Source organism: Trachinotus anak, unplaced genomic scaffold (assembly GCF_046630095.1).
Source record: "Trachinotus anak isolate AG129_WGS33_773 ecotype Australia unplaced genomic scaffold, CSIRO_AGI_Tana_v1 ptg000033l, whole genome shotgun sequence".
NCBI lineage: Eukaryota > Metazoa > Chordata > Actinopteri > Carangiformes > Carangidae > Trachinotus > Trachinotus anak.
In genome coordinates this window covers 3,873,985-3,897,203 of record NW_027273884.1, presented here as the reverse complement: position 1 = coordinate 3,897,203, position 23,219 = coordinate 3,873,985, and the positions used below count along the sequence as shown (strand labels likewise).

At 42.2% G+C, this 23,219-nt stretch overlaps 1 long non-coding RNA gene across 2 annotated transcripts; it reads right to left on the bottom strand.

Annotated features, from left to right (window-relative positions):
• Positions 1-3,807: 3,807 nt before the first annotated feature.
• LOC139614213 (uncharacterized) lies at positions 3,808-19,756 on the bottom strand. 2 transcript variants are annotated; one of them, XR_011686934.1, is made up of 3 exons: positions 19,549-19,756; positions 18,956-19,082; positions 3,808-4,008 (listed from the first exon to the last, which is right to left on the bottom strand). It is a non-coding gene; the product is annotated as an uncharacterized lncRNA (long non-coding RNA). The 2 variants fall into 2 exon arrangements; XR_011686933.1 differs by lacking the exon at positions 3,808-4,008 and adding an exon at positions 17,956-18,443.
• Positions 19,757-23,219: the final 3,463 nt, after the last annotated feature.

Genomic DNA, 23,219 nt, shown 5'->3' with positions numbered 1-23,219 from the left:
GCATTTTGAGTGTATGATAGAGTTGATCATATTTCCACCATTGGTCAGCTGAATGCCACATCACTGAGTTAGAGTTTCCACATTGGTTTGCTTGGTTTGCGGTTGCTCTTTCAAAATGAATTGACACAAACTGTTTCTATGAGGGGGGTGTTTACAGCCTGCCGTGCCAATTTAGCACATTTGTTGCTTGATTTTGACATGAAAAAAATTGGTCAAGGTACTATTATAGTATGACACCTCGTTTTGATTCGCCCCTGTTAAAGTTATGTGTTAATATAAACTCAACACTTCCGCTAACTGTTTCAGATTAAAAGCCCTCTAGCGTTTCAGTGGTTAGAAACCCTTTATTTTATTGCGGTGCTGAGGTGCTGCAGTAAGTGCATTGTCTCATTTTCTGTTGCTGGTGTTTCTCTTGTTTAGATGCTATTCAGATCTACTAGTTTCTTTGGCTTAGCCATTAGCAATAGCCTCCATCCCTCCCATCGACTCTCCTATTCCCTCTTGTTCGGTGTGTCTTATGTTTCGTTATTCCTCTACCTCCTTTAGCAATAAGGGTACATACAGCTAATGCAGTTTATTTGCTGTGATGAAGTCGAGGCTCAGCGAATTGGAAGCGCAGATCTGCTTTCCTGCTGCCATACACGGTTCAGCCATGTACTAGGTTTACCTAGTCTTGTTGTAGTTAGCTAACTAATGCTGACGCTATGCTAAGGTTATCATCATAAATTTGTTTGAAACGCTGACTTTTTAACTGACATTTGAGACATTTATTACATCTGTTTGAGATCATCAGGGATTATTTTCTCCTCCAGAGCAACAGAATACAATGTATAAATACAATATATACTGCTGTGTTCACATGCTAACTTGCTCACTACGGGACAAGTAAATTGACATTTATGTGTGAAGTTGGTACAATACTTTAAATTTTTTTTGATTGATTATAATCATAGAGAGAGAGAGATAGGGAAGTTGAGGAGTGAGAGAGAGGATGACATGCTGCTGCAGGAAGGAATAAGCGAAAAAGTGCAATGCTCTTTCAAATGTGAGTTTTTGTTTCGGCAGAATATATAAATCACCGCACTTCCTCTACATGGTGTTTGTGGTTATTATTTTCTGCCAGATCTACAGTGACAAGCAACAACAATTATGAAATGTAGCACTGAGCCAAAATTCTCACTACAAAAAGGAGAATAATCATTTGGCTCATCAATATTCAGTCCACACTGGGTATTAAAGCCCTGAATGAATGTAGTGATTGTGTAGAAACAGTTACAACACAGAGAAAATCTAGTTTTATAATAATGCAGTTAAGGGTGAAAAGAAAAAAGTAAACAAGTCTGTTATTTCAGAAGTTGGCTCAGTTCTTAATGAACTACTTTTCGTCTCTAATCAGGCAGAAGTCACATTCTGTATGTTCTCATAGAGAAAATCACAAATAATTAAACATCTGTAGATTTTCATTTGCTACATTTTTGTACTAAAGTGAATGAAAGTTTATATCAATGACCATTATGGACTTAATTAAAATCAAATGCCCATTCTCTGTTGTGAAACAGGGCAGCTATATATGTACTGTAATTCAAACTTGAAAAGATCAACCCTTAGCATACACATTCATATTTATATGGACATTAAATATTTAACAAGGTGGGGGAAACTATTTTGAAACCCTAATGCATCAAACTGTACAAAAATTGCAGCTTACTTTCTTTCCTCCTGACATTTGCAATAAAAATAATCACGTCTTGGCATTTGGAAATGTGAATCTTAACTCGCCTCTTGGATCTGCTGCGAGAGAAACGCTCAGCAAATGCTTTTCTATCCTCTTTTGGCTCAGACAGCCTGACACTGAATGTCTGAGCGACTAAACTGAAGCAGCCAACGTGGCGTGCACACGGAGTTCAGCGCTTAGGCTTCTGGAAACAACATTTACTGAGTCTTGAGAAAACTAGAAACTAGATTACTGAGTTGTAAACTTAATTTATGTGCAACTTCCCATTTGTCTTTAGAAGAATATTAGAGAAAGTTGTTATATTATCCTGTACTTCAAAATAAAATCAATATGTCTTCCCCATGTAGAATCTCTGAATAAAAAAACTATGAGGTTTGTTTGTTTGTTCATTTGTCACAATAATAAAGGCTTTTTTCCCCCAATCATTTTAACAAAGCTGTGTGCAAACAGACAAACAGCATGTGTTGTTTTGGTTCAGCTCTATGATGATTTGTGAGGATGTAGACTATGGTGCTTTTGCGTTGTGTTATGTTGACAGGTGTTTCTGTGATTGTGCCCACCTCATTCAAATCAGTGAGGGTTTGGATAATGAAGTACAGTCCCACAACAGCACCACATATTGCAGCCTCAACAATGATCATGAATCATGAATTAGGGACCAAGAGGAAGTGTATTTATTATTGTGGAATTAAGGGAAATGGTGGAAATGTGAGGCCCGGCTGAGGCAGATGACAGGCAGTTGGGTTACACACACACACGCAGGTGAGATGTAGAAAAGAGTGAGCCAGAGACATATTACTATATTTTATTATTATTATTATTATTATCATTATTATTATGTGTATTGTATGTATGTATGTATGAGAAGACCACCTGACACCACCAAAAGACATAACAGCCTCCATCATGTAAGTGAGTGCATGCTGAAATATGCAAATAAGCTGACAATGTTTCTAAATAACTGAAATCAATGTAAGTAAACAATCCATCAGACATTTTGTCAACAAGTCATGATTAGTTCTGAAACTGATAATTAAATGTGCTATTTCTAATTTTTTCTCTGCCACTGAACGTGGTTTGTGGCTGGGAGTGGGTGGTGGTGATCGTCGTGATCGCCAAGAGCTTCAGCCATCATGCATGTATATATATAAAACAGCCTTTATATTCACTTGTCTTTTTATGTGTGTCCCCAGGGTGTCATGTGATTTTCTCTCGGATCAGAGGTAAAATAGTGCAAGCCAGGATGAAAATACAGAGGTCTGTAGGAGACAGGAGTTCTTCAGACACCTCCTGCACCCTTCATTTGAATCATGTGGGTGAAACTGAGGAACATTGTCCCTGAACTTTTTGTGACTTCTAGCTGTATATTAACAGGTGTCATAAGCATAGGTGTAGTGCTGCTGGAGCACACCAGAACTCCTCGCCGCTACTTTCTTTCTCCAAGTGATGAGATAAAATATCCAGTTGAAATTTATATAGGTTTCAAGTGAGCTAAAAAAAAAATAATACAAATGAAATGGTCAGAGTGGTCGTATTGACATTTAAGGTGTATTGATTTATATCCAAATGTCAATCATACATTGAGTGCAATGCAAGAAAACATTCCACCTTAAATGTTGCCTGTAGCTGCCAGTAAATCGTGAATTAGTGAAGATGAAAAGTCAGAAAACATCCTTTCATTCATCATTCACTCTTTTGACAGTTTCTTTAATTGTGATGTATTTACTCAGAAACATGTTTGTCTGATGCTGCATCACGTTCTGACCAGGATGAAACTGTTGATAAAGGCAGGCTAACATTTGATCATGTGATTGTAATTGACCGATGGATGGAAACTTGCCACATAACCTTTGAAATGAGCCATGACTTAATAGTAATAATAATAATAATGATAATGAACATGTATAAACTGATAATTCGGGGTGGGTCCATCATATGGACTGGAGTGACTTTCATTTACAGTAAATTCACAAAAGTAAAATATCTTTGTGTGAAAAACATAAACTCAAAACCGAAACTTTTCTACGATCAGTGGGGGAATCCAAACAGAGGACATGGAGTCAAAGTTAGAGTGAATGAGGTTTATTGTCTGCTCTCAGGGAGTGAAGGAGGATGGAGGTGAGGATTAGGGCAGGAGAAGGTGGCGGGCTGAGGGACACTGGTGGCTGGCGAAGCAGGGCAGAGTAAGGATGAAGGTAGACTTGTGAGCGTGGCTGGATGACTGATCAGCAGGCAGACAGATGAACAGGAAAACAGGCAGGCGTGTAGTGATCCTGTAGTACAGGGAGGTGAGATTTATTTTAGGGGCGTAGAAGATGCACACACAAAGTGGCCTGAGAGCATCATCCAACACACTGCTGTAACAACAATGTGGTAATGAGTGGATTAAAGACCCAGGGTTGATATACTGCTGAGTTGATGGGTAGATTGCAGGTATGCAAGCTGAGACACACACACACACACACACACACACACACATACAGAGAGGGGAGGGGGGACAGGGGAGCACAGGAGGCAAAGGGGAAAGAAAAATACTAGAAACACAGCCGTGACTGTGATAAACTTAATAAATTAAGTATCCTAATTCAAATATTTACTCAACTTTGATGGCTTGAAATTTTTTGTTTTCTCAACTTGTTCTTTTTTATGGTGAATACTCACTGCTGCTTGTAAAGCTCAGGGCTTTGAGTGCATTGTAACAACTCTAGGTTTAAGTCTCTTGTCAGTGAGAAAATCAACAATCAGAGCAGAGGTGCACCTTCAGGAGAGACAAACCAGGAGCAAATGCTTGGGGCTTTGATGGCACTATAACCCCCCTTAAACCTCCCATAAAGATGAACAGTGCACTGCTTTGCGCCAAAACCTCCCTAAATGGGGCTCTGATGATGTGAGCTTTAGCTAGTATCTACCCATCGCCTGCATGTGAGGTGTTTAGGGAACATCTGTAAATTGTCTACGGTATGGAGCATCTGCTAATCAGGGATTTCTATTCTTGTATTATGTAGGCTGCTGTAGCACTTAACTTTACATTTTATTCGATTGTAAAGCTGCATACATTGCTTTGTTTTGTTTTGTTTGGCCACTTGAGAGCAGCCAGTAAAGCTGTAACACTGACATACCTTATAATGCTGTTACAATTACCTGTTTAGTATTCATTTCAAGTATCAATTCTGTCTACCTGCTGAGTGTAAGTCCAATAATCACACTCCTCTTTGCTCCCTTTTGGGTGGCTGACAAACTCCTGAGGGAAATCTGGCTCTTTAGCTGCTAAGTGCTCCCTTATGTTCTCTACAAATGAGCTCTTTTGTATAATAAATATCAATTTGATCTTTCTGTGAATATAAAAATATGGATTATTGCAGCTTTTGCAGCAATATTCAGTTGGCATATATGATGAAGCTATACCTGCAACTAGGAAATTTGTAATGTGCCAGTACACCCTCCAGTCTGTTTGATTTGAGTCTTGGATAAAAATGTGGGCATTTGAAATACAATCTCAAGTCACACAAATCTCCATATTTCTACCTTCAAGAAAAAGCAGCTTTCATTTTCAGTCTGTTGAGTTCAGTTCAATTTTGTCACTTTACTATAAAATCATGGACCCTGCAAATGACTACATCTTTAACTTTCCTTTATTTTGGGGTTGAGCTCTATCAGTAGCACTGAGCAAATTTCTGACATCCTGACTGCAAAGAAGGAGGGAGGGTCGTCCTCAAACCACCATTGTGTGATACATTCTGTTTTACAAATGTAGAAAAGATGATTAATAATAATTATAGATGAAGTAAAATACATTCAGCAGAATCCTTTCTTCTCCTTGTAAAGCTGTGTCACTTTTCGCAACCTTTGGCATTTAGCAACTAGCAAGCTGCACTGAGATTTGCTTTTCTTAAACTGCTAAAAGAGGTGTGTGCTCTGCAGCTAAAGGCACTGACCGCCATGTCATTTTGCCAAAAGTGTGACATGCATTTAAAACATCAGTGCAAGTGCTACAGCATTTTCACTTAGTCAACACTGTTCTCAGGAGTCTCTCCCAGGAGCTCCTGCTTCGATCCTGTTCCTTTCTGCTGCGACTTCAGCGCGGGAGCTGTGATCCACAGCAGTGCAGCCGCAGCCAAACTTGGCATGAAAGACTGTCTGAGATGTGTCTTACAGGAAGATGAGCTGTAAATTCAGCTCTCTACACTGGTGTCTACCAATAACAAAGGCGCAACACACACTGACTCTGAATCTGAGTTTGGTGTTTCAAGCAATCATTTTTAACAAAAGACAGCAACCCACAGCTGCTACTTCCTTGGTTTTATTTGCTGAATTTCACAGTAAAATTTTGTTCAATGGTGAAGTTTTTTCTCCTTTTGCCTGTCTTAGAGGCAGAGTTAAGTTTTCACGACTTTTCTTATAGCCTGTTGATACAGACAATACCTGTTGGAATCAGTTGAAATTGTGAGGGCCATGGAATTTTTTTCTTTTCTTTTTTTTAGGGACATCTTAACCTTTTTAAACCACACTCGTAAGTAGTGTCAACGTGTTGTGTTGTGATGCACTTTTATGTATGTGACGTTTTTTAATACAAATGAAGTTCCTGATGATAAAATAAAGTACCTTTGACCTTTGATAAAGTGTAGTGGTAGGCTATTACGTATGTATTTACACTGGAGCCAGCCCTATAATCACAACTGTCTGACTGACTGACTGAGTGATCATAGTTCCACCATTGGTCAGCCAAATACCACATGACTGAGTTGGAGTTTCCCAATTGGGCATTGCTCTTTCAAATGTAATTGGCGCAAACAGTTTCTGTTTGGATGGTGTTACAGCAGTGTTGCCAACCCAGGGCATTTGTCACTAGATTTAGAGAACTATTTGGACAAACCTTTGCTACTTAGAAGAGACGCCCGCTTTTAGTAGACAATCTTCTTCTTGTTCACACCGGCTTGGGCGTGCCCAGTGTTTGTGAATGGTCGTGTGATAAGCATTTTCAGGTGTGTTAGTATGGGCAGAGATTATTTTCTGATACAGAGCTGAAATGCTCACCTGGAGGGAGATTGTCTCAACTTTAAACACTGATTTAAAATTAAATAGATGTAGCCAAAATCATCTCTAGCTCTCTGGTGGTTCAGTTCATATGCATACTAGCACTTCAGTTTACAGTAAGTAACTGGAGGGGATTAGCACTTCTGTATTCAAATAAACCTTTCACTAATCCAGAGATGGGGTGGTTTTCTGCAGACAGCCTGCAGGTAAAAATCTATAATACCAATGAATATATGGCTAACTCTTATAACTCAAGCCCAGTAATTAGACATAAAAGAGTCAAATCTAAGTAATAACATCAAATAGAAATACGTGAGAAACATACTGAAAAAAGTAAGAAATCTTCCACAGGTATTCAGCTGGATTTCTCTGTGGATAGATGCTTTGTTACTGTAGATGAGACCAGTCCTATCAGGACATACATGTTTCATCATTGGAATAAAATGACCATTGAGAATAACTTTCTTGCACTGTCCCTTCCCTCTGACACAACCTATGCAGTGAAATGCCCCCACAGCGGAAGAGAGCCATCAAACACCTTCTCTGTGAGGATCGGGTGCAGGCCTGCACCACTCTCTCCTCATAAACCACACAGAAAATATGGTGAGGGATGATTCATCTGACCGCGTCACTTTTTTAAACATCTCTGTATAACAGTTTCTTGTAGAGTGTATCCCACTAGATGTTTAAATGTGGACTTACAGTATGTTTATAATGAGGTCTTGGATTGTTTTATCTCACCATCTTGATGTGTGTTGAGGTCAACTGCGCCAAACATAAAGTAAGACATTACTAAGGGCAACTTCACAGCAACAGTCAGAAGGGGTAGGAGGCAAATAAAGAGCTATTGAGATAATAAATACTACAAAAAAGATGAAAAGAGTAAATGACAACGACCTTCACAATCTCTCTCGCACACACACTGCTGTCCCCCATGTCTCTGGAGCATTTTAGCCACTTTTAGCTCTTCATTTTGACTCATCATGATCGCTCCCGGCTGTTGTCTCCAGCACAGGCAGGAAGCTGTTTCCAGTGAAGTTTCAGATTAACTGACTGTACGTTGGCTCCCAAACACCAAACAACACACAGAGAGCGTTAGTGACGAGTCAGTGAACATATGTGGAGCAGTTAGCTGCACCAGAGGCAAATAATTGTTTCAGAAAACTTTGTTGGAAACCAGGAGCTGTAGCAAAAAAGGAAGTGAATACTGGACGTACTTACCAGGTGATCAAACCCGAGGCTCTGAATGTTGCTTTTTGTCTGTTAAATGTGAAAATAGGTGGTAGATTGCTAAATCAAATTTAAAAGGTCATAATATGTCACTGTTTTGTTCTTAGCTTTTTCCACAGAACTGAAATGGCCCAAAAACACATATGTAACTTCTGCAGCGAGGGGTCTCTCAATCTAAACAACAACAAAATACAGTGTTGGGTGATGTTGTGAAGTAGCATGGAATCATGGGAGTTGTTGTCTTCACCACCATTACCGTCAACTTCTCTCGGATTCCTTCAGTGTCAGGGGTTCAAGAGGTTTTTACCAGGAGCCAGATTATCTACAGAGGTCTCCTCCTCTCCAAAACACACACACCCAGTCATTATAACCAGTGAAAACACTGAATAAAGCTGTTTCATATCCGATGACTAAAATCCTTCATCCTGTTAAATAGTCAAAAACGACCAAGGTGTAAGAAATGTGAAAAATGCCCTAAAAATGTGGCTTAAAACTGGATACAAGTCAATTTTGAGCATCTGCATGCACCACAATGCATGCATGTAGGAGCTATGACGTCATTGACATGTACCATTACCGTTTATATTTGTTTTATTTGTCTATGTTTGAGAATTCCAGGAAACATTTAGCATAATGTAAATACATAACTCAAAAGATATTTTACATAGGTCTAGTCATTTTTAGAGATTTAAATGTGTTAGAGTCACATATTATAACCTCAAGTTAATTAGTAATGTCTAATTTATCACCCATCTCTATCCATCCATCAGAGTACCTGGAGGAAACCCACACAGACACAGGGGGAACATTCAAACTCCACTCAGAAAGGCCCCCGGCCCGCGTTCAAACCCAGAACCTTCTTGCTGTGAGGCGTCAGTGCTAACCACTGCACCACCGAATGAAATGAATGTACATTGCAACAAGAGTTTGTGACAAATAATACAGTAGGAATAGTGATGAGCATGAGATTTCAGAATATACTATGCCAGAATATACAGCGGAAATACCACACAGGAAATCTTGATAAATAAATAAATAAAATAAATAAACACTGGGACTGCTTGAGTTGCTGCTAGAGTAGCCTGCTAACAGACCTGCCCACAGAAGTAGGTACAGAGGGTTTTGGTCAAACATACAGTTTACTATCATATTGAAGTCAGTGAGTGTTCTCTGAAATACAGCAATAAAAGCCTGTGTGTGACTGTGTGTAGTCTGTGTGTGTGTGTGTGTGTGTATGTGTGTGTTTGTACTATATCTTTAAAGATTTGTCAGTGTGCGTTCTGCAGAGCTTGAAAAACCAGGGAGTGGTACTGACCATGCTGAGGTCACATCCCTGAAAGAGACGGCCCCTCGCTCTCTTCAGGGACCGCAGTCACAGCTGGTGCGGCTCCACTGGTGTTCACACACCAATGATTATCCACTCAGGGGTCATTGTGTGCCACATCTCTCCCCTGGCCCAGCAGTCTGTCACGGTCGCAGTTGGTCACACCTGGGTGATTCAGGGCTCTGCAGTGTTGATAAGCACGCTGTGGTGGAGGTGCTGACGAGGTGAAGAGTACGCAATTTGGCTTTGAAGAGAAAATATTAAACTGTGCATGGTCATGTCACACAGGCTGTATATTTTAATGGGCCTCGAAAACACAAACAAACTGAGAAAACATCTTCATCAATTTGACAAAAGTGAGACGACATACAGAAACACACTGCAAATGCAGCAAACACAACCAAAAACAGGAAACACAACCCGGCACGTTCTCACTATCAGCGCGTCACATACAGACGCTCAGTAAGGAGCTCTCGGCGTCACACTGGCGACCCCTTTAATGTCATTTTTTGAATGAATGAATGAATGAAGCTCTCCATTTATTATTTATTATTACTGGGCTACCCTGCGCTTTGAAAGATGACACTACAGTTGTACCCAGCAGTGATGGAGTGGCTATGGGGAGATCTGAGACTTTTCCCAGTGGGCCGCGACACAAATTGGGCCTGTGGCTCCATGGAAAAAAAACAAAAAAACATCAGAGAAAGAGAGAGAGACAGAGCAAGCAAGAATGAGAGCTAGACGCGACTGTGTTGTGTGTTGTGGTGATCAGCCCAGTGGAGCAAGCAGAGCGACACACTCTGGGTCTGTGTGGCCGTCATCTGCCTCTCCCCACACGCTTACTGTTTATGTGTTTGTATTTTTATCATTGTTTATACACTGAGGCTGCAGTGGGCTGACCGTTTTCACATGAGTGACAAACATAGAAAAAAGAAAAAGAAGGGGGCCATACGGTCCTTCACTGAAGCTGCAGAGAGAGCCACCAGGTGGCTTTGGGTAAAGAGGGCAAGCCTGTGGTGCGTTGCTGCAGGGAGGCAAGTCACTACTTGATCACCCCCAGCTGGGTCACCTGGGAGAGGGGGTCTGATGTTGAAAGGCCCGAAACCCCCTATGCCTCCAGTAAACATCACTGCGGATGCATCCCAGCGCATCTGAGAGAGCACTGAAGGAAGTGTTTTTTTTTTTTTTTTTTTGCCAGATTCTTTAATTTTTTTTATTTTTGTTTATGTTTGTTTTTGTATCACTCATTTTCGCCACAAGAGACTGAAGTACACCACTATCCGAATTTTAATATCTGCATGGGTTCCCTCCGGGTACTCCAGCGTCCTCCCACAGTCCAAAGACATGCACATTAGATTGATTGGTGACTGTAAATTTCTCATAGGTGTGTGAGTGAGTGTGTGTGTGGTTGCTTGTCTCTATGTGTCAGCCCTGCGATAGACTGGCGACCTGTCCAGGGTGTACCCAGCCCTTGCCCAATGTCAGCTGGGATTGGCTCCAGCCCCCCCACCCATGACCCAGTTTCGGATAACGGTATAGAAAATGGATGGATGGATGGATAATTGGTGAATGTTGTGGCAGCAACTCAAAAAACTAGTGGTGGACACCAGTGATGCAGGAACCTTTGATGTTCATTAGAGAGGTTTATTAGGCAAGGTCTGTTGAGAGGTGCAATGACTCAAGTGTCTGCAGACTAGAAGAACAGTAGCTTCTGTGTTTGCAGAGGCAGAAGGTAGAGTGTAGGACGAGTTCACAAACAGGTTCTTGTGAACCGTCAGTAGGAGGGAGTGCCAGGGTTTTGTTCAGACCCTTCACAGGTTAGGAGAACAACAGACAGACATGTATCAGAAGTCTAGAATGACTCAAGGAGGCCATAAACAGCTTCTAGGATACTGTTAAATGACTAAAGAGTGTGAGGCATGCCTTTGTCAAAGCGATTGCAGACTTTGTCGAGCAGGAGAAAATTTGAATGACCAAAATGTCCACTGTGGAGAAGGAAGTGCTGGAGGACTAAGAGGAAGTTTTGCCATCTGTCCTGCAGAGGTCACTTAGATATAGCAGACACTTAGATAGCACAGTGGAAGGGTATCACAACAGCATTACAACCACCCCTAAGTAACAACCATCTACCTTTGAAACCACCCCAAACACTGTAGAGAACCTCATCAGCCAACATGCAAGTCTTGCTTTGTCAGTATCCACATGTAAGATGGACCACAATTACGGTTGGACGGTACAGCAAATGAATGACTCACAGGCAGGTTTTGCAGGTGTAACCGATGAGGCCTTTTATTTATCCTTTTTCTGGAGCAAGCATCCCAGCATCAGACCAGCAACACACAAGTTGTTAAAATGGCGCCCTTTTATACTGTGCACTGGCCAATTACCACGGGAGACTCCACTCACAGGGGTCCAGTGCTTGTTCACAGATTAACACCTTTTTTTCCCCCTTTTCTCACAGCCCCACATACATACATATTCTCATACCCCCACACACAGACATATTCACTTCCTCACTAACAAACAAAACCCAAACCCACATTACATCTACTACAATAAAATACATGTTTCTGAATCACCCCACACCAATTTACACCTGGTTTAGCCCGGAACTATAAAACATGGGGACCGTTGTCAGGGGAAGCCTTTTGCCCGAACACCCTGCAGACAAAAGACTGGTAAGTAGTTAACCCATTTATGCTTCCTCGTTGCACCTTCACAGACTTATTGCACATACACATTACATCAACCATTACATTATCTTGGCTCAGTCTAAGCTCATGGTCTTGTTCTGTAACACATAGCTGCACATTTACTCACATGTCCTTCTTTTCCAGGTGGAGCTGCGTGGCCTACACAGCACCCGCCATCCAATAACAATTAAAAGAGGACAAACCCATGGACCCAAATATTCCAGCCCATTGTGCAAAGTCTAGCTATGCCATGTGCAAAAATGCAATGTTGTCAAATGTATTGTGCCAATCTTCAATAAAGTGCATGTGTTCCGATTAAGTGTCTGTGCAATTATTGAGGTGCATATGTTCCCATACCCCTAACAGTCAAAGTGCATGGTGCCATATTTACATTGTCCGGTGATGAAGCGCTCTTCGTCACATTTCCTCCTCCCTCTCCCCAAAGAGAATAGTACCTCAATCCTCCACCATTCGGGACAGACAGTCCGCCACCACATTTGACTTCCCTGACCTGTAGTGCACTGTGAAGTCATATGGCTGCAGGGCCAGATACCATCCCGCGATGCGCATGTTGGCATCCCTCATGCGGTGCAGCCACTGTAGAGCCCGATGGTCAGTTTCCAGGTAGAAATGGCGTCCCAACAGATAGTATCGGAGGGTGTCGATGGCCCACTTCATTGCCAAACACTCCTTTTCCACTGTTGAATACCTTGTCTCTCTGTCCAGCAGCTTCCGACTTAGAAACACCACAGGTCTCCTCTCCCCTTCCACCTCCTGCAGCAACACTGCTCCCAGGCCCACTCCTGAAGCATCTGTCTGCAGGATGAAAGGCTTCTCAAAGTCAGGACTGTGGAGGACTGGGTGAGTGCAGATGGCTTCCTTGAGGTCCCTGAAGGCTCTGTCACACTCATCAGTCCATGGCACCTTGCTTGGAGCAGAGGCTTTGGTTAGATTGTTCAACACAACAGCTCTATCCGCAAAACGAGGCACAAACTTACGATACCAGCCCACCAGACCCAAGAATCCCCTCAGCTTCTTCTTGGTGGTGGGAACAGGAAAGGATCGGATGGCCTCCACTTTCCCCAGCTGTGGCTTAATCTGTCCAAATCCAATGACATACCCCAAGTACTCCACCTCTCTTTGGGCAACAGCACATTTATGAGGGTTAATGGTGAGGCCAGCCGCCTTGATTTTCTGCAGCACCTGTTGCAGGTGAGCCATATGCTCCTCCCATGATTGGCTGAAAATGACCACATCATCCAAATATGCAGCTGCACAGTCAGACAACTCCCTCAGCACATGGTCCATTAGTCTTTGAAATGTGGCTGGTGCCCCCTGGAGACCAAATGGCATGACCCTAAACTGATACATACCAAACGGCGTTCTGAAAGCTGTCATCTCCTTGGCCTCTGGTGCTAATGCTACCTGCCAGTAGCCCTTGCTGAGGTCCAGTGTGGTGATGTACCGAGCTCTGCCAACTCTCTCCACCAGATCGTCAATCCGCGGCATTGGGTATGGGTCAAAGTTGGACACTGCATTCAGGTATCTGAAATCAATACAAAATCTGAGAGTACCATCTTTCTTTGGAACCAAAACAATGGGACTGCACCACTCACTGCAGGAGACCTCTATTATTCCCAGCTCCAGCATCAGCTTAATTTCCTTTTGCAGCAGAGGAATCAACCGCTCAGGAATCCTGTAGCTCTTCTGACGCACTGGAGCATCTCCTTTCAGCCGAATCTTGTGTTGCACAAGTGAGGTGAAACCTGGTGTCTCTCTGAAGAGCTCTGGGTCAAGCAGAGGTTTCACCACTGCCTGCTGGTTGAGAGACAGATGTGATAAGTCTATCTCTGGGGCCTCTGCTGTCCTGGTGGTGGCTGGGAAGAACTTGTCAACAGTGTCCTCTTCCTGCACCGCACGAACCAAAAGCTGCTGGTTCACCGGCTCCGAACGCACCTGGAACTCCTTCAGCAGATTCACATGAAAAATCTGGTATTTTTTAAGCTTGTCTGGCATGAAGAGTTCATATGTGACCTTACCCACACGTTTGCTGACTTCATATGGTCCGTTCCACTTAGTCAGCAACTTGCTTTCACTGGTTGGCAGCAGCAACAGTACTTTTTGGCCTGGATGAAAGACTCTCTCTCTGGCCTTTCGATCATACCACACCTTCTGGTTCCGTTGAGCTGACTCCATGTGATCATGTGCAAGCGCTGTCATCTCCTCCAGTCTCTCCCTCATTTTTACCACATATTCCACCACATTTTCTCCTTCTGCCTGTGAACTCTCCCAGTAATCTCTCAGCAGGTCCAACGGTCCTCTCACCTGGCGGCCGTACAACAGTTCAAATGGGGAGAACCCAGTTGATGCTTGTGGGACCTCTCTGTATGCGAACAGCAGGTATGGCAGCCAACGGTCCCAATCAGAACCTGTATGAGACACAAACTTGCGCAGCATGTTTTTCAATGTCTGGTTGTAGCGCTCCACCAACCCGTCCGTCTGGGGGTGGTAAGGGGTGGTCTTAATGCCCTTCACTCCTAACACTTGATAGACTTGCTGCAACAGTTTGGACAAAAAATTTGTCCCACAATCTGTTAAGACCTCCTTAGGTATGCCTACCCTTGAAAAAAGTTGCAAGAGACAATCCGCTACCTGTCTAGCTTTGAAAGACCTGAGAGGAAAGGCTTCAGGGTAGCGTGTGGCATAATCACATATAACTAGTATGTAACGATAGCCTGATGAACTTTTCTCAAGTGGGCCTACAATGTCCATGCCTATCCTTTCAAAAGGCGTGTCGATGATGGGCAAAGACTGTAACTGGGCATGAGTCACTCCTTTAGCAGAGGTTAGCTGGCAGGTTTCACAGGAAGCACAGAACCGAGAGACTTGAGTGTACATCCCTGGCCAAACAAAACGGCTTCCAATCCTGTTCAGAGTTTTCTGGAATGCCATGTGACCTGCCCATGGGATTGAATGACCCATCTCCATAACTCTGTCTGAACTGTTGTGGCAGTGCTAAGGCCTCAGTTTTCCCCTTTTTCTGATAGAGAAGGCTCTCTTTCACTATGTAGGTGGCATCCTCTAAGCAGCTTGGGTTATTTGTCTGAACACCCTCCACCTCTGTCACCTTATCAAACCACTGCTTCAGTGTAGCATCTTGTTTTTGAAGTGTGCTCAGATCTGGGGGAAACTCAAACTCAAGCAACTCAGGTGGTTTGGGAGAGCTTTGTGCTCCTTGTCTAAGAGAACCCTTTAGCTTCTCCTGCCTTCTCTGTGCTTTTGACTTGTGAGGTTTAACTGGCCCTGCCTCCCAGTCTACCCCAAAGAAAGGCAACTCTTTGAAGACTCCTTCTGCACTTTGTGCCCTGGTGGTTACATTACATGGTTTTACGGGTAATGTGGCTGCATCACTCAGTGGCTCACTAAAATCGGCTACTGAACTCTGACCCTCATCACTGCTCCTGTCAGGTTTGCATATTGGCTGGGTCATAAGGTCGTAGAGTGTGGGTATATCATTGCCTAGAATTACCGCATATGGTAATGTTGGAGCTAATGCCACAGGCAACAGAAATGTCTGCCCTCCCACAGTCAGATACACCTCAGCTGTAGGATAAACATGCTCATCCCCATGAATACAGCTTAGCTGTGATTTGTCCTCCCCCCATTGTTCTCTGGGGACCAGACTGGACAAAACTACTGTCTGATAACATGCAGAGTCAAGTAATGCTATCTCACGCTGTCCATTGACCAGAACTGGGGCTGTACGGCCTGCCTCCCTAACCGCACCTACTGTGGTTGGCCTTGGAGCAGAACACAGGAGAGATGGTTTGCTGTGGCCTAAGGCTGGGCAAAATGGTTTTGTGTGACCTAAAGCGTTACAATGGTAACACCTGACATGTTGTTTAGAGGCTCGAGGGGGAGGCTTTTTAGCATGGCTTGTGGCCTGGGGAGTAAACTGTCTATCACTTAAAAACCCTCTACCTCGTAGGTGACCAGACCCCTGTTCACCCCCAGTGGACTTACTTGACTGGGCTTGGTGGTTCTCCCAGCCGAAGGAGGCAGTTCGACTTCCTTTTCTGGCTGATGTGAAGACTTCTGCTAGGTGCGCTGCTTCCTCGGCTGTCTTGGGGTCGTGCTCTCGAATCCAGATCTCCAGCTCTGGATGGACCATCCTCAGGAACTGTTCTAAAATAATAGTCTCTGACAGTTCTTTCACTGTTGATTTTTCTGGCTTAACCCATTTACAGAATAGGTCCTTCAGACGCACATACAGCTCTCGCGGAGTTTCACCATGCTCAATCTTGAGGGACCGGAATCTTCTGCGGTAGGTATCAGCTGTAATTTCATATTTCACCAGAATTGCTGCTTTGACTTTTTCATACTGTTCTGAGTCTTTCATGTCCATCAAAACATAAGCACTGCGTGCTTTGCCAGTGAGTAAAGGTACCAGACGCACAGCCCATCCATCTTTAGGCCAGTGACAAACCTGGGCCATTCTCTCGAACGTTGTTAGGAAATGTTCAATGTCATCATCTGGAGATAATGGCAGTAGTTTGGGTTCCCTGTGGGCAAGGGGTTTCCTCTGTTGTCTAAAATTCCAACTGGTCTGACTCCTCATCTCATCTAAGTCATCAGAATCGACATTGTCCTCCCCACCACCATCATCATCATCACCCCTTTGTGGGTGATGGCTTTCGTCCATAGTGTCAGGCTCTGTTCTTTGTTCTTCTCTCATCATGTTTACCTGCAGCTGCATTTGAGAGACTTGATGCTGCATGCGTCTCCATCGCTGCTCTTGACGAGAGGACTCTTTGTCTCTTTGCTGGTCTCTCTCTGTTTGTGCTCGCATAAGTGATTTCACCAGACCTGCTAGTTCATCCAGCTTATCTTCTTGTTTAGCATCTGTCATGGTGTCTGGAGCACATGCTCCGCTTGGCCCCTCATCTGGTTGTTCTTGGTCATTTTTCTTCCCATGCCTTGTCATCATTGCTGTAACGTGGGGCCCAGCTTCTGACACCACTTGTAAGATGGACCACAATTACGGTTGGACGGTACAGCAAATGAATGACTCACAGGCAGGTTTTGCAGGTGTAACCGATGAGGCCTTTTATTTATCCTTTTTCTGGAGCAAGCATCCCAGCATCAGACCAGCAACACACAAGTTGTTAAAATGGCGCCCTTTTATACTGTGCACTGGCCAATTACCACGGGAGACTCCACTCACAGGGGTCCAGTGCTTGTTCACAGATTAACACCTTTTTTTCCCCCTTTTCTCACAGCCCCACATACATACATATTCTCATACCCCCACACACAGACATATTCACTTCCTCACTAACAAACAAAACCCAAACCCACATTACATCTACTACAATAAAATACATGTTTCTGAATCACCCCACACCAATTTACACCTGGTTTAGCCCGGAACTATAAAACATGGGGACCGTTGTCAGGGGAAGCCTTTTGCCCGAACACCCTGCAGACAAAAGACTGGTAAGTAGTTAACCCATTTATGCTTCCTCGTTGCACCTTCACAGACTTATTGCACATACACATTACATCAACCATTACATTATCTTGGCTCAGTCTAAGCTCATGGTCTTGTTCTGTAACACATAGCTGCACATTTACTCACATGTCCTTCTTTTCCAGGTGGAGCTGCGTGGCCTACACAGCACCCGCCATCCAATAACAATTAAAAGAGGACAAACACATGGACCCAAATATTCCAGCCCATTGTGCAAAGTCTAGCTATGCCATGTGCAAAAATGCAATGTTGTCAAATGTATTGTGCCAATCTTCAATAAAGTGCATGTGTTCCGATTAAGTGTCTGTGCAATTATTGAGGTGCATATGTTCCCATACCCCTAACAGTCAAAGTGCATGGTGCCATATTTACATTGTCCGGTGATGAAGCGCTCTTCGTCACACCACACATGAAATATTTAGTGTCGGTATGTATAGTTCCTGAGACATAGACTGTTGTCTATTCTTCACGAGACTATATTTTCATGGGAGAGAGCACAAGTACAGTTATTAAACATTTCATCAGACCCTGAACATGAATTAGAGGTCAGTGATGGGGTGCCGGTCCAAGGTATCAAACATGTACCACTCAAGAACAAGGCACATAACAGCCTCCTCAAAACCTTACCATTCAGCTCTGTATCTAAACTGTTTCCATCAGTCTTGGTCTTGGTCAGACTGGTCTTGATTTCTTGTGTAAGACCATGAGAAACCGTGCTGCACAGTGTGCCTGCCCACAGAGGCGACCAGGCCAAGCACTCATGGCTGTGCCTCTCTTGGGTTGTCCCAAGGTTCTGCAGGGGGGGTTGTAACTTCCAGTTGAAAAGAAACCAGCCAGGACTGATGGTCTAATGTCTTTGGTTTATTTTGCAGCTCTCAAACCAGCATTGGAAAAGAACTGAAATGCCAACATGAGACATCCATGTAAATTCTCCAAATGGGCTAGGACTTCACTCAGTAGTAATGTCATTATCAAATTTAGTTCACATTTTCTGCTAGTTCTGTCTTAAAGTACGACTTTATAAACAACTACAGTTATCTTGCATGCACCTTATTTGTTTTGTGAACTGAACCGAAATAACTTTAAAGCCAACAATATCTAGTGTGGTCTTCTGTCTCTATTGTGGTAAGTCAATGTTCAGCTCTGGAGTTGAAGCTGAAGAAATGGCTGTAAAGGCAGGCAAATTACCCACAATTATCAAGTGGCTCTTTAGTTATTTCTAGGTGGTTGCAGTCGTCTTTTTAACTTTTGGCTTCTCTCTATCTCAGTTTGGTCAGATTTGAAATGTTAAACCATCTCCCTCAGTTATGTGGTCTTTCTGAGTGCTCTCTATCTTGTTTATTGTGTGACATTGATTTATTTTGGCTCCTGGTGTCTGGCCGTGTGGAAGGTTTTAGGTTTTGTCTTACCTCACTGTGACTGTTTCTGCTCTGGACTTATCTTTTTCCTTCCTTTGTCTCCGAAATCTTTGCCTCTCCTCTTCCGGCACCTTCTGCTGCTCTGTTCATTACTGTAACTTCAGCTGAACAGTGTCGCCTGAAATGAAAAATTTCACTCATTTCACTCTTTTTTGTTTCTTAAGCAGCTCACTGAGCAAAAACTTTCCTAGCAGCATTTCTTTATTACACAGTGGGCTAGCAACAGAAATGTTACTGTAACTGAAATGTTACATATCTATAGTAATAACATAGCATTATAGCAACTAGTGCAGTTAATACAACAAATGTTACCCAACTTTGGTTAATGACAATTAACCACAAATAGCTCAAAAGAAGCTTTTTCTGTAACATGAAAACTTTGTGATTAACAAACTTCACACAGGAATAAAAAAAACAATTCAGTCATATAAAACAAAATACTTATTAAATTATCTTTTACTTTCATATTATTGGTTAAAGAAACTGCAGAGTCAAAATGCAACAATTTCACCTTTAAACCAATGTTAAATTTCTTCTAGTACAAGTAATTCTACACCATTTTGCGCACAAAGAAAGTTTCCTACCTAAAACTGTGTTGTAGAAGAGAAAAAATGGCCATCTCTTGATTACAGCCAGAGATGCAAATCTTAATATAATGCTAATTGGATTGTAACTAATGAAAAAAGTGACACATAAAAGTGAATTCTCTGCTTCCACAGCATGACACAGTTTTGTTGAAAAGAAACAGAAGAGAGAAGCAACAGCTGCAGGGAGGTCTTACCTGTCCACAGATTGATTTGCAAATTACTGTGGAACTCTGTCCTGCCGCTGGTTAAATGCTAATGAGCCTCTTATGATGTCAGAGGACATCAGCATTCTATTCCAGCTGCCGGTTCTATTTTCAGTGACTTACAACCATCATAATCATAATAATGGTAAAAATAATGTATAGCACTATCTTAACAAAATTACAAGTAAAAATAACAAATAGATAACACAATTTATGACTTATTTATTTACTGTATTTATGAGGGGCCAGGGACATTATTAAACATGTTGCCATCTGATGCAACTAACTGAAACTAAACAAGACAAAACGCATAATACAAATAGCGCACAACTCTGTTTACAGTTCTGTTTTAATGTGTTGCAAATGTTGCCGATGCTGCCATGTCATCCCCTTTCATAAGGAAATTGCCTGTATGTTCACGTTAGACTTTACAGACAAGGGAAAAGTAATGACAGTGACATTCATGGTACCCACCTCGTTTTCATTCAGCATCTGGAAAATATTTACATATTTCATCTAAATGTGTTACTGTGCAGGCTACGCTTTGCAGGCCATGGAGAAGTAACTACATCCAAAGTTCTTGTTACCATGTTCTTATTACTTTGCTCTCTTAAGTTGAAAGTATCCATATATTTATAAGAAACATTGCACACTACACTTTACAGGCAGTGGAAAGGTAATTATGGGTTAAATACAGTGACATTTTCAGCAGTTATCACATCTACTGTTCACTTTTAGTGAACAACTGTTGCATTGGCTGTCACTCCTCTTGGCTTATTGAAAGGTAACTGTGGATGTTACACTAGGTTCATGACACTGAAAGTACTTGGCTATATGGAGGAAACTAGCTGCTGCGTTTATTTTGGGCGAAAACAATGTTGACATGCTGACAGGACTTGGTATTTCCTGCTAACAGCCTGTCTTCACAATGCAGTAAAGGATATTAATGCTGTTGATATTAATGGGAGCCTATACAGAATTGACCCTCCTGTCTTACCATGTATGTGGGTTACACTACTTACTATAACAATTCCCATAAAATTACAGATCAACCCTCTTTATTCTGCCTTAATTTTACTCTGTAATTACTCAATATTTTACTGTACTATAACATCTGGTTTTCAATACTGATTTTATTTCAGCGCTATTTTTGGGTAATTTCTTCACTTTACTACCTATTTACTACTCAATTACTACATAATAAACAGCCTGTAAATTAAAGGGTTACCAAATACCTCAAATAGTTGTGTCTCTAGCAGCAACAGGCAGGAAGAGCAGAGCAGCAGAGTGGGTCCAGGACCACAGCTCCCAGTACAGCTCCCGGTAATGTTTTGGAGCAATTCACTGAGATCATACGAATGCTTAATAAAAGACACAGAATACCCCCAAACATCCATGCCTCCTCCTCTGGCTCATTAACTTGAAGGAAAGTATTTTTAGGTTTTCAGCTGGGTGTGGTGGTGGCCACCTGCTCCTTCTTTCTTATTCACTAAATTGATTTAATTACTGGTCCATTACTCGTCAATGACTCTCTGAAGGAATTCAAATCACCCGAGGGGCCGGTGTTGATGGTTGAAAGTCCATCTTTTTGCAGATTGCTGAGGGATTTTTGTTGGTTCATTAAGAAGAAGACGCACTAACATCCATGTAATTAGGAAAAAGTCAGCTGAGGATAAAAGAGAATTTATGTAAGCATGCTTTTTAAGCTTTTTAGCCCAGATAAAGTCAACAATGCAAACATAACTTTGAATCAGTAACTTGTTCCCAAAAATGTAATAAACAGAAACCTCTGAGCCTCTTTGTCAGTGTCTATTTTATAATTAGCAGCCCTCTGTATCAGTGGTTCCCAACCTGTGGGCCTGGGCACACTGGTGGGCCACGAAGGTATTGCAAATAGGTCGACAAATCATTTGCAAAGCAGAACAATTTTGGTGAGAAAATGTAATTATGGAAAAAAAAATGCATATACATGAATACAAATAATGGTTTTAAATTTTTTAAGATGAAACGATCTTTAAAAGCAATAAAAATGTTGAAAAACTCCTTTAATTGTTTTTTTTTTTCTTTTTCCTGTACTAAGGCTTATCACAGTTCCTATCACTGTGATAAGACAGGGAAGAACTTTATGTTGTGGCTGGCCAGAACACTTTACAACCAGACGACATCTATACTTGTTTGCTATCTTAGTCTGATTGTGCACTAAAAGATTACATCCATGGCAAAAACTGGAGTATCAAAATGGATAGCTGGTTAGCAGCAGGAAGAATTAAAAGGAAAGAATCAAGAGACAGATGGTGAATCTCAGGTGATCACCCCCCATCAAACAAAAAAGAAAAAATGAGCTTCCTCTGCTCTCAGTTCAATCCTGAATTTTATCTTTTTTTTAATTTGTGCATTATTTTGGTATTATCAAGTCAAAATCTGCCCCACTTTTTAGTTAATGTGATTTCTGCTGTTCTGTAACACGGGTAGAAATGGTTTGTATCCTTGGTGAACAGTGGTGATCCTAAACTCTTGGGGACCTGAAACACAGAAGCCCAGCGGTAATTGTGCTCCTGATCACAACATCATAATCATTTATTAAAGACTTATAAATAAAACATCCAGAAACACACGTCTAAGTATTCGAACAACAAAGGCGGAGCAACATGTAAATATCTAACCAAGAGAGATGTTGCAGTGTTGCAGGTTGAGAATTTATCTGGTGGGTGGCACGGTTATTGTCTTTCGCTTCAATTTACAGAAGTCCCCTAAATGCTTCAGAACGCTAGCTAAGCAGCAGTACACACTACTCAGACAGGTGTGTGGGCAAGAATTAGTTTGAAAAGAGGGAAATGAGAGTTTCTAATATAAGATTTGTGGAAGTTGAAACTGAGAGATTTTATGTACCTGGGCGTTAATCTACCTCGGGAGGTCTTCATTTACTTGAGCTTAGCCTAAGTATGGGAAATGCCTTGCTAACTCGTAACTCATAGTGTAGAGCAACTATGAGTGGTCATTAACACCAGAAAAGCACCATATAAATGCAGTCCATTCCACCTATAATGGAACAACTTATTAGCATGTAGGGGAAAAGGGGCAGAGAGGGATGGATGGTCATCCAATATCAGTGGAAGAAGGGAATGAAAGCTGAAGGCCTAAGGAGAGAGACAGATTTAGCCTGTGATGAAGGCTAGAGGCAGGGGAGACCAAAGGAGATCTCAGAGCCAGCAGACTGAGAGAGGGAAGATATGACTTTGCATGACTTAGCCTATGGGTCAGGAAACCTGAGAGATTTGAGATTTGAGTAGAGAAAATGTGTGTGGAAACTCCCTGCTGTGTGTCCAAACCTGGGGGAGAAGGCTCAGTACTGCTGAGGGCTTAGGCCAGATTTTTTAAAGCACCTGTTATGGTTAAAGCAGGACTTAGACATGGAGAACCTATCAAATGTTAAAAGGGAGGAGATGATGCACCAGAGATTTATCT